At 36.6% G+C, this 10,936-nt stretch overlaps 1 long non-coding RNA gene across 1 annotated transcript in view; it reads right to left on the bottom strand.

The window, feature by feature from the left end:
• Positions 1–1,584: 1,584 nt before the first annotated feature.
• Positions 1,585–10,936, bottom strand: part of LOC102156808 — a 59,326-nt gene continuing 49,974 nt past the window's right edge. Inside the window, exons 3-5 of the long non-coding RNA XR_005356577.1 lie at positions 5,216–5,261; positions 2,562–2,611; positions 1,585–1,993 (exon numbers count right to left, since the gene is read on the bottom strand). This is a non-coding gene — a long non-coding RNA (uncharacterized LOC102156808). The remainder of the gene's footprint in view (positions 1,994–2,561; positions 2,612–5,215; positions 5,262–10,936) is intronic.

The raw sequence follows: 10,936 nt of genomic DNA, 5'->3' as shown, positions 1-10,936 counted from the left end.
TATATTCCATTAGGTTGCCAGTGTATTCAGCACAAATATTTTTAGGTTTTAAAATATATAGGTCATTATAATACCACTCTTAAAATATATGGACCAAATTATAATTATTCTTAATAAAATAGGTCTTTAGAAATTACAGTAAATATGTACTTTTATTTCAACCTATTTTTTAAAATTTGCTCTTTTGGGGAGGGAAATATTTATTTAACTCAATTTCTTATGGACATAAAAATTGATTAAAATATTTCCTTAAATAGTCTTATATTCAAATAAGATAACACACATCAAGGTTATGGTATGTATAAGAGAATAGTGTTTTATTATTCTAAAATAGCTTCTTCTCCACAAAGCTGTGAAATAGGCAGTATTTGACAGACTCTATTCTCACTCCCATTTTCCTCTGAACCCTAGTGTTTACTAGTGTTTACTAGTGTTTTTTTTACTAGTGTTCCCCAGCTTTACTTTACTAGTGTTCCCCAGCTCTTCTTCATTAGAGCACACACAACCTACCTCTTTACCTACTAGGTACTAAACATTTTTTGCTACCTATTTTGTACACAGAATTCTGTTTGGTGATTACAGTATAGGGTGTATTCTAGGTGTTGTAAGTGTTTAGGTGTTCTAGACACAACTGGACACATAATGAAAAATGCCAAAATGGCAGTATTGCAAAGGGTTATAGAACCATAGCAGAGGAGGCAAGTAGTTCTTCCTGGAAAAATCTTGAACTCCTCATAACGGAAGATGCTTTTGATAAAATATTTGATAGATGAAGTCATAGAGCTTGAAGGTGGGAAAAGAACTGATACAAAGGCACAAAACTGGGAAAGGTTAGAATGAATCAACAAGCAATAATGCTGGAATCATAAATTATTTGGTATGGGGAGCTTTGCTGGCTCAGTTCATAGAGCATGCAACTTGATCTTTGAACCTTGAGTTTGAGCCTCACGTTGGGTGTAGAGATTTCATAAAAATAAAATCTTTAAAAAAGTAAATAAAAATAAATTAGGTATGAATGTATTAATCATGAAGATTTGAGGATGAAATTACAGGCATCAGAGTAGCACGTTAGCGACTGAAGGGAAGAGAGGTTAAGGATAAGAAGACATAAAACAGGATTTCTAGGTGCAAAGGAAAGAATCATGTTGTCTACTTGAACTAAATACTTTAGAAATGTATCAATCATAAAAACAGGATTTTTTTCGAATCCTTTAAGGGAATACTAACAAAACACACTTTCAAGATATTTTAATGCTGCTAATTCACTTGGTAATTTAAAATATATAATATGATATGCACAGTGAGGAAGGGCAATGATATTTTCCAACAAAATATACTTCATTGGCTGGGAATGGGATGTTTCTGGCTGCAAAGTACTGCCGCCCCTTGCACTCTACCTTCTCCTACTTATTGTTTGTGAAAACTTTTACAGCCTATAGTCCCTCGTTTCCTCACTTAACATTGGTGAGATGAAGGATATAACAATAGCCATTAAAAATGTTCCCTTTTCAAAAACCTCCACAGCCTGTTCCAGGTTTTTCAAACCCTTTTGTCCCAGCAAGAATAATTTTCAAACACAAAAGATAACTGGATGAATAGACACTAATAGTTTTATTTGACATACTGCTGAGAGTACTAAGAAAAAAACTTGCATTTTATCATTTTATCTTTAGTCCATCTGGTTCAAAAATAGGAAGTATGCTATATCACCATATATGGCATACAGTGTTTTTCTTCTGTGTAGAATTTCCAGGAAAGTCTCTGTAGAAAACAGATCCTAGTTGTGAGGTCTTCAAATTCAAGCATCGTTATGGAAATCTTCCAACTCAGAAAGGAAGAAGGTAAAGTCTCAGTAACTTAAGTATATTTATTTTATGGTTAAAAGTTCAACTCTCCCAAATTTTCATCCAGGATCATATTGTGTATTTTAGTGCAAACAGAATGTTCATCAAAACATGACATTTCCTTTAGTCAGTCATGAGCTCCGCTTTAACTAAAAAAAAAAAAAAAAAAATGACAATTTTGGTGCACAGCCTACATACAAAAGTAAAATTTCAAACATTTGCAAGGTAATTAGTTATACCTATATTTTTACAGCTGCAAGATACTAAAAATGTATATGAACATTTGATTCATTACAGCATTTATCTCTCTCAAACACACACTTCCCTCCTCTTTCCTCCTTTCTCTGTATCCCCCCTACTTTGTCTCTCCCTAAGTAAATATATACATATATATATATTTACATATATATTATATAAATATATTTATATTTCTTCTCGAGAAGAACTGGAGGTAAAATTGATACTAATACAATGTTGTCAATGTTTGCATAAAAGTAAAACTTTTATATAAAAACTGAAGGCACTAAGACTATCGTTCTTATATTAACATAGAACTTTATTTCAAAATAATGGTCTCAAGATCATGTCACTTATGAGAAGCAGAGTGGGAACTTTAGCACAGGCCTGACAGGAAAATCCCATCTATCTTTCATTTTTTATTCTCAATCACTTTCTACTTTGTAATACCTAGAAAGTCCTTTTAGAGAATGTTATTACCTTTTAACATTTGGTCCATAAACTTCCGTTCTTCATTGGAAAAGCAGAGGCTGGCAGAGAGAACAATGGAGTAAACTTGTGTATGTTTAATTATTCATACTTATTTAAAAACTATAACAAATATACCCAGATACCTGCATGTTTATATCTATGCCTATGTACACATGTGTATCTATATGAATATCTAAAGGTATATCCATATTTATATATGTAGTCTTAAAGCACAAGTCAAATTTATTATTTAAATGAAACTAGCCAATATATAGGACACCATTAGTTTCAGATATTCAGTGTTCAATAATGTATCAGTTGCCTATAACACCCAGTGCTCATCACATCTTGTGCCCATAAGTCAACTTTTAATCTGCTAGCTCTCCAAATGATGAAGAAATAGTTGGTTATGTGGGAATTACTGATGTATCATATAGTTAATGGAAAACTATGTGTAATGAACTTTCTGAGCAATAGAAAGGATTTTTTTTAAAGACTTATATGTACATTTTATTTGTGCCTTTTGGGCTTATAGAGAATCAGACTTCCTGGTACCACTAAAGACAGGACAGAGCTGGGAACCAAACCCAACTAGTTCAATTTCCCTCTGTTCTCATTTTAACTATGGAATACAGGCAAAGTACTTCCATTTCATATATTCCACAGTCTAGATGAGGTGAAAAAATGCTTTCTCATAGAATTTTAAAGCACAATAAATTGTAAAGAATTATAAATTATCAAGCGTAGAACTTCACATACTGTTAAGAACTTAGCATATAGGCAAAATGTTTTAATCATTTTATTTATGAGATTCTCTCAAAATGATTATTTGGAAAGAATTTAAAAACTTGTTTGTCTAATTATTGGTCCCATATAATGACTTCTTTAATCTCTTGAATACTTAATCTCAACATACAAAAACATTGGTAACATTTTAAACAGAATATAAATATTCAATGAGGAGCACCCGGCTGGTTCAATGGTTGAGCATCTGCCTTGGGCTCAGGTCATGATCCTGGGGTCCTGGGATCGAGTCCCACATCAGGCTCCCTGCATGGAGCCTGCTTCTCCCTCTGCCTATGTCTCTGCTTCTCTCTGTGTGTCTCTCATGAATAAATAAATACATAAAAATTTTAAAAAGAATTTCAATGAATTAATAAATGATCATAAATGAAGGTCAACATATGCTTTTATTGGGAGAATTAACTAAGACATTTTGAATTGGAGTCTGAGCAAATGCATTAGATGTATCTGTTAATTCACTTAAGTAAACTTTTAGAGCAGCTCTTTAGTCACAGAAACGTACATGTACTTATACTTTTTAAAAGAATCCCCTATATTAGTTTATCTAATGAAATGTGGACAGTTTCTATATAAGTCTTTTTTGAGATATTAGTTTGCATTAGCATGTATCACTATGGTTCTCCAATAGAACCAGGAAATTGATCTATTGACCTTAAATTATCATTTAATAAATAAGTAAATTAATGAAAAATTATATAATTGTTAGTTAAGAGAGTTAGACTCTCTCCTAAATGACTGCTCTGTTGCCTTCCCCATAAATATAGCTTCCCACAGAGTTCTGTCCTTCAGACTTTACATTTTTAAACTGAGACTTTCTACACTTTTATGACTTCATGAATTCCTATTATGTGAATGACTTCCAAATATGTGTCTCTAGCACAGCTCTTTCCTCTGCACTTCAAATCTATACACTCAACTACTACCAGGCATGAGTACCTGATGTCCCTTGGGTCTACCAAAACCACAATGTGCACAACTGAAAACATTAATTTTTCCTCTAAAAATCAATATTCTTTAATTACATCACCAGCAGTATGGTCACACAATCATAGAACCTAGAATTTGTCTTCAAATCTTCTACTCTTCTCAGTCAGTATATAATGGTGATGCAGTCCTCTTTCTTCCATCTAATTAATAACTTACATATCTGCCCTTCCTGATCTATCTTCACCGGCACCACTTATTATCTAGACTATCACTATAGTCTCTTAAGTAGTCCAGGTGTTTTATCTTCCAAAATTTGGCAGAGAAATCTTTCTAAAACCAAGAACGACAGTGAAAATGTGAACTCAATTATCTCCAAATTTCAAACTATTCAAGCAGTTGCTTCCTCTTGTCTGCCAGAGTGAAAAGTCCTTAATGCAGTATGAAGAATATCATAATCTGGTCACTGTCTAACTCTCTAGAGTATTGTCTTCACATCCTGCAAATCATCTTAGAAAGCAATCAAATGGAACTACATGCTCATCCCAAACTACCTGTATTTTGCCACTGTGTCTAGAATACCGAATCCTTATGTCAAGATATACCGACAATAGAAAGCTCTATGGCTGATTTCAGTTCAAATAACCTGGACCTCTATTTCTTGTGCACTAATTGAACCCCATTAAATTTTAAAAATTGTTAATTTTTCAGAATAAAAATATTACATTTGTATATTTTCTAAACTCTTGTGGGCATTAAATTATGGTAAGCTCCCTGAAAGCTAGGCTCATACTTTATCTCTCATTGAATTTTCTCAATACCTATGCTTAATAGGTAATAGTAATTGACATAAAGGAAGTATCTACTAATGTCTACAGAATAAATTAATTCCAACCAATATTTATTAATGCATTTATCAAATGAATTGGACCAACCTTCTTGATGCTCATCGCAGGAGAAAAATAAACTGAGTTTGAAATTCTTGGAATAAAAGGAATAATAGACATTATTATAATGATGATATTGGTGATGATTAAGAAATGCCCCAAAATGTTAAGAAACTAACTCCATGGGCTTGGAGGGATGAAAGAGGGGAGGGATGAAAGGCAGTGTAATGTGAAAATTATAATAATAGGCAAGTAATGAATTTTCAAGGATGTGTTGTGGAAATCCTATGATATTTATAAATACATGACCCAGTCGCTGGCAATAGCAAATTAGAGAATTATAATGTCTTTCATTTTAAGTTGTATTTTGACCAAAAAAATAGAATTAGTATATTCTTAAATTGATTTTATGGTTATACTTCATTTATCTCACATTACAGAGGAAGGATATTATTCTTTACATTAATGAAATATTCAGATAACTGTAAGTATTCTTTAAAAATAAGAATTTATGGGTGCCTGGGTGGCTCAGTTGGTTAAGTATCTGACTTCAGCTCAGGTCATGGTCTCAGAGTCCTGGAAAGGAGTCCTGTGTCTGACTCTGCGCCAGTGGGATTCTGCTTCTTTTTCCCTCTCCCCCTCCCCCTGCATGTATTCTCAGTTTCTCTCTCTCTCCCTCTCTCAAATAAATATTTAAAAAAATAAAAATCTGTTCTATATCCATGGCGGCACCATGAGGCACTCTACAGAAATATTCCCTAAAGAAACAAGCACAGTTGGTGAAAACCACTGATATAAATAAAGTATGTCTCTGAAAATTGTCCTAAGGGCATACTAAGGGCACATATTAAAGAAAAAAAAAACATTTAAGAAAACCCCCCAAAATTCTACAAGAACAGTGGGAGTCTGTACATTAGAGCCACAAGTAACTCCCTCCCTGTCACTACCCAGGTCACCCTGATGGAGGGTACATGTGTATGGTGACTGTGGTCAAGGGGACAGAGTTTTTCCTGTCCTCATCTCCAAACCAAGAGTTACCATACCTGTGAGGGGCAGGCCACCAACATTTCTCATCACCCCCAACACTAAACTGAAGAAGTTAAGTACCTGGTGAATACATCTGATAGGTCAGGAGCTTTTCCTCTCTCAAGTCCCTACACATGGGATAGTGGTTCTCTATCAGGCATTGCCAGCCAAAAATATAGCTTAATGAGCATACCTTCATGTTGGAAGAGGCAAGATGGGGGGACCACAGGCTACAGTCACATTCTGCACATAGACTAGTAGCCCAGGGAGCTTTCCGAGAAGGATAGGATATCCACAAAAATGAGAGCTCCGAAGCATTCCCCAAGGCCTGGCTTTACTGGAAACGGAGTGTGGGAAAGTTCACTTACATGGACACTCTTAAAAATAATAGCTTAATAAAAATAATAACTTAATGAGTTAAACCACAGACCATCTAGTGCACCAGAGAGAACAAGTAAAAGAAATAGCTAAAAATAGCTCTTCTAGGGTCAGAACAAATTTCAAAGACTGGCCTTAATTTAATTCCTGAATTTAACCAGATCTGACTGCTAAGCAATTTGTGCACCAGGACATTGCCAAAACTCTAGGGCAATCAATCATTAATTAGGGTAACCTAAAATGTGAGGTATAATACCAATTGAAACATGTGTACTAACAGAGAGATCAAGGAAAGAGACAGCCAAAGGGACTAGAGAAATGGGATATCAGATTGAACGGGTAGACTTGAATGTGGTGGGGATTTCCCTTCCCCTGCCAGGCTCCCCGCTGTGATAAACTGTTTTTTACCCTTCAATGTGCCCCCAGCTCACTCCCTGCCACGGAGCAATGGTCCCCTTTGCTCCCAAATCTCATCTCCACCCTTCCTACCTTCTCCCAGATGTCCTCTTCCCAACCTTTAGCTGTGAAGTTTGTTCTGCGAGTCTTCAGGTCATTTTCTGAGTTACTTATGCTGATCTGAATGTTATCTCCTTGTATTCCTGTGACAAGGCGAACCTAGAGTCCTACTCGGCCACCTTCCCAGCCTCCTGTTCCTGGAGAGGTCTCCCTGCCTTCCCTGCTCTCTGAGCCACACTCTGAAATGAGGCAATAAAACTCTCCTTCCCATATGACCCTGGCATTTTTCAAACTGCTAATTCTATATGGTATTAGCTCTGCTTGCTGTTTGTCCTGCTGCATTTTTTTTTTTTTAAGAGCATGGACTCGGCTTCCTAATGCCCTCCTGACTCTCCCAGAGCCAAGCCACTGGTTTTTGAAATTCTAGGCTTTAAGTCCCACAGGTTGTAAGAACTCCCAAAACTCAGCCCCTCTTGCTCTCAAAGCCTCCTCATCTAAGAATAAAGGGGGTGGCAGGAGCCATTTCTTTCCCCTGCCCCCCAGCATAAACACATGGCCACCTGCAGGAGCCAGCCTGATGCCCATACCAGCTACCTAACTTGTTACACCAAGCCCAACAAACCGTACTTCAGTGGGTCTGCCCTTTCCTATCACACTTGCCCAGACCCAGTGCTGTTCCCAGTCTTCCCCAAAAGACCATTCCAAACCCTGTCAACACTGCATCTCCAGACTTGGGGCCTTGGTTCTGGTGGCGACAGGAGCAGCTCTCATTTCGCAAACAGACCAGCACACACCTTGTTAAAATGCACCCTACCCAGGTGGGGATCAAGCACTTCCGTGACAGGCAAAGGAGCCTCATAAATGACAGGACTGAAGGAAAAAGAGGCCAAGACACAATAGCAGGGCACAAGTAACACACATAAAATGTATGTGGCAGGCCCTGGAACAACCCCACACACACATACACACACACACACACAAAATCCCAACTATAATGAAAAATTTAAGAATTTAGTCCAAAATGTGAATATGCTATCTAGCATAAAAGTTTATAACCAAATTCTGTGACCATAGATTAAATGTTCTTTCGTAACTTCAGGCCATCACTCTGAATATAACTGACAGTGTCAGTGTGTTCAAAGGGCTATAAAACAATGTGAAGTTGAAATATACAAACAGTTTGTTGTGAACATAACTGCCTTCTTGTTCTTCCTTTTGTTATTTGTCAAGTAATAATCCCTTGTGTTCCTATCACCACACACATTAAAATGAGGAGCAGTGATTTACATACCTGTCCTATTTATCTTTATCCCCTAGCAGCCAGCTCAGGGTCCTATAAACACTAAACACTAAATAAATGTTCGAATAAAGACTCAACAGAGCCTTGGAGATTAACCACTCGAATTGGCTAACGGTAAGGACTCTATTTTGAATATTTCCAAAGCCCCTTACTGGCTGAACTTACTCAGAAAACGTACCGAAGCTATTTCTGTTTCAGTTTTCTCATTTATCACATGGAGATAAACATAATGCTTATCTCATAAGGTTGTTATGAGGATTAAATGAGTTACGACCTAAAAATAGCTTTCAGAACTGGATCTGATTTACAATAAACACTATATGTACGTGCCCATATTATTCATGTATGCATAGGCTAACATTTGTTTTGCTTGCTCTGGGAGATCTTTTGATACTTTATGTTCTCTAAATTTGAGATAGCTGAGCTTATCAGATAAGTCACTTCAGGATAAAAATTTACATTTACTGAGTTTTTTGCTATTTGTCTTTCTATCCTCCTTGAAGGCTACTCTAATTATAAATAGGAAAGAATAATCTCAAAACATGGGACACTGGTCTTTGCAAAGATTTGAGACTAAGAGTAAGAAGATGGGGAGATCTGACTTCATAATATTAATTGGATAGGGAAAACTCAGTCAAGAGAGAACCTTATGAGCAACATGGATCATGTTTTCTATATTGTTTTTATCCTCTGTAAATGGAACTTGATATTCAACATATTTTTGCAATCTTGTCACAACGCCTTCTTGATGCTCATTTATCGTTTCCCTGTTAAATGTTCTGATGGTTCACGTCAGAGAGAGAATGTTGGAAGTCATACCAAATCCATACCGGTTCTCATTGACTGACAGCTGGTGCTAACTTACAGGAATCCTGTGCTTTTAGAATGCTTATCTATTATTTAAAACTCTTTAAAAAAAGTGATAATCCTAAAGAGTCCTGCTGAGTAGCAAGAAAACAAGAACATCACTGAAGAAAAGGCGCTGCCAACTTCACTCATTGAATGTTTCATTTATTATGGCCAAGGGTTGTACGTAGTTACAGCAGGTCGCCAACTCTCACTTTTATTTATGTATTTACCATTTTACAAATCTTTCTGTCTTGTATGCAAGTCTTTGAGGTCCTAAAGAGTCTTCTGCTTTGGCATTACAAAAGGTACGATGATCTCTTTGTGTGTTCACACCACCACCCACAAACTTTGGAGTTCTGTGGTATGCATCAGATTTTTCAAAGACCTACGAGGCTTTCCTGATGAGAAAGAAAATGGAATGCGAAGGGAGTGCAGCAGCCAAATACTGAATTTTTTTTTACCACTAAATGCTTCCAATGAGACTCTGCAAAATGTATATGCAGAAAAGAAAGAAAACCTCAAGCATTTTACACATTCTGGGAAAAATGTTCTAATATGTCTGATCTTTGATTTTCTCATGTAGGTGGTAATTTCTTATTAATATCAAAACATAACTTAGAACTTAATCTTTATATGTAAGAAGTGGCAGATTCAGTTTCAAAACCTTGAAAATAGTGCTCTCCACTGGGCAGTATTTAATAACATCCTGCTCTCCCAAACAAAATGTATATGGTTGGGGAAAGTCCCTAATTTATTCCTAGAAAGTTGTTGTAGCCTCAAGATTCTAACTAGAGCGGTTTTCCTCTTCCAAATGCAGATAATGCTAATAAAATAGCCTAATCCAGAGGTTCTCGACCTTGGCCCTAGTAACTGCTAGAGCTTCATAGTCCTGTGCTTTGAGGAGCTGCCCTGTGCACTGCAGGAGGTTTAGCAGCATTCTGGCCTCTAGGTGCAAAAAAAAAAAAAAAAAAAAAAGAAAGACTCTCCTTTTCAAACCATAACAATCCAAAATACATCCAGACATTGCCAAATGGCCTCGTCTGAAAAGTGAGTGTCTTAGTTTTCAGGTCTGTGAAACAGATTACCACAAACTCCATAGCTTAAAATAACACAAATTTATTTTATCACACTTCCCATGGTCAGGAGTCTGAGTTAGCAGGGTCCTCTGCTCCAGATATCACTAAGCTCAAATCAAAGTGTTGGCTAGAGCTTCTCCTCATATCTAAGGATCACGATTCTCTTCCAAGCACACTGATTTGGGCACAATCATTTCCTTGTAGTCCTGTTACTGAAGTCCCCGTTTTCCTGCCACCTGGGGCCAGGACCCACTCTTGGCTTTTAGAGGCCAAGCTCTGTGACGTATGAACTGCACACTCAGATCACAACCTGGATGTTAAGCCAGTGGGAGTATGACTCTCTGATTTCAAATCCTCTGCCAGTCACTATGATTTGGTCCTACATAAAGCATAAAAAAGTTCTTATTCTTAAGAACATACTATGTAACTACATATAACACATCGTGTGGTCTGCGAATTGCTTTCAAATAGTTCAGCATTAGTTGGTCCATGGATAGATAGTGAATTATGTCCCCCCCGCCCCATATCTATAAATTAAAGTCCTACGATACCTCAGAATGTGACTATATCTGGAGCTAGGGTCTTTAAACAGGGAGTTAAATTGTAATGAATTTATTAGGGTGAACTCAAAATCAGCATGACTGCTGTTCTTGTAAGAAGAGTAAATTTGAGCATAGGTGGATG

This window comes from Canis lupus, chromosome 3, assembly GCF_011100685.1.
Source record: "Canis lupus familiaris isolate Mischka breed German Shepherd chromosome 3, alternate assembly UU_Cfam_GSD_1.0, whole genome shotgun sequence".
NCBI classification, from domain to species: domain Eukaryota; kingdom Metazoa; phylum Chordata; class Mammalia; order Carnivora; family Canidae; genus Canis; species Canis lupus.
The sequence above is the reverse complement of the archived record's forward strand: the minus strand, read 5'-3'. Positions and strand labels throughout refer to the sequence as shown.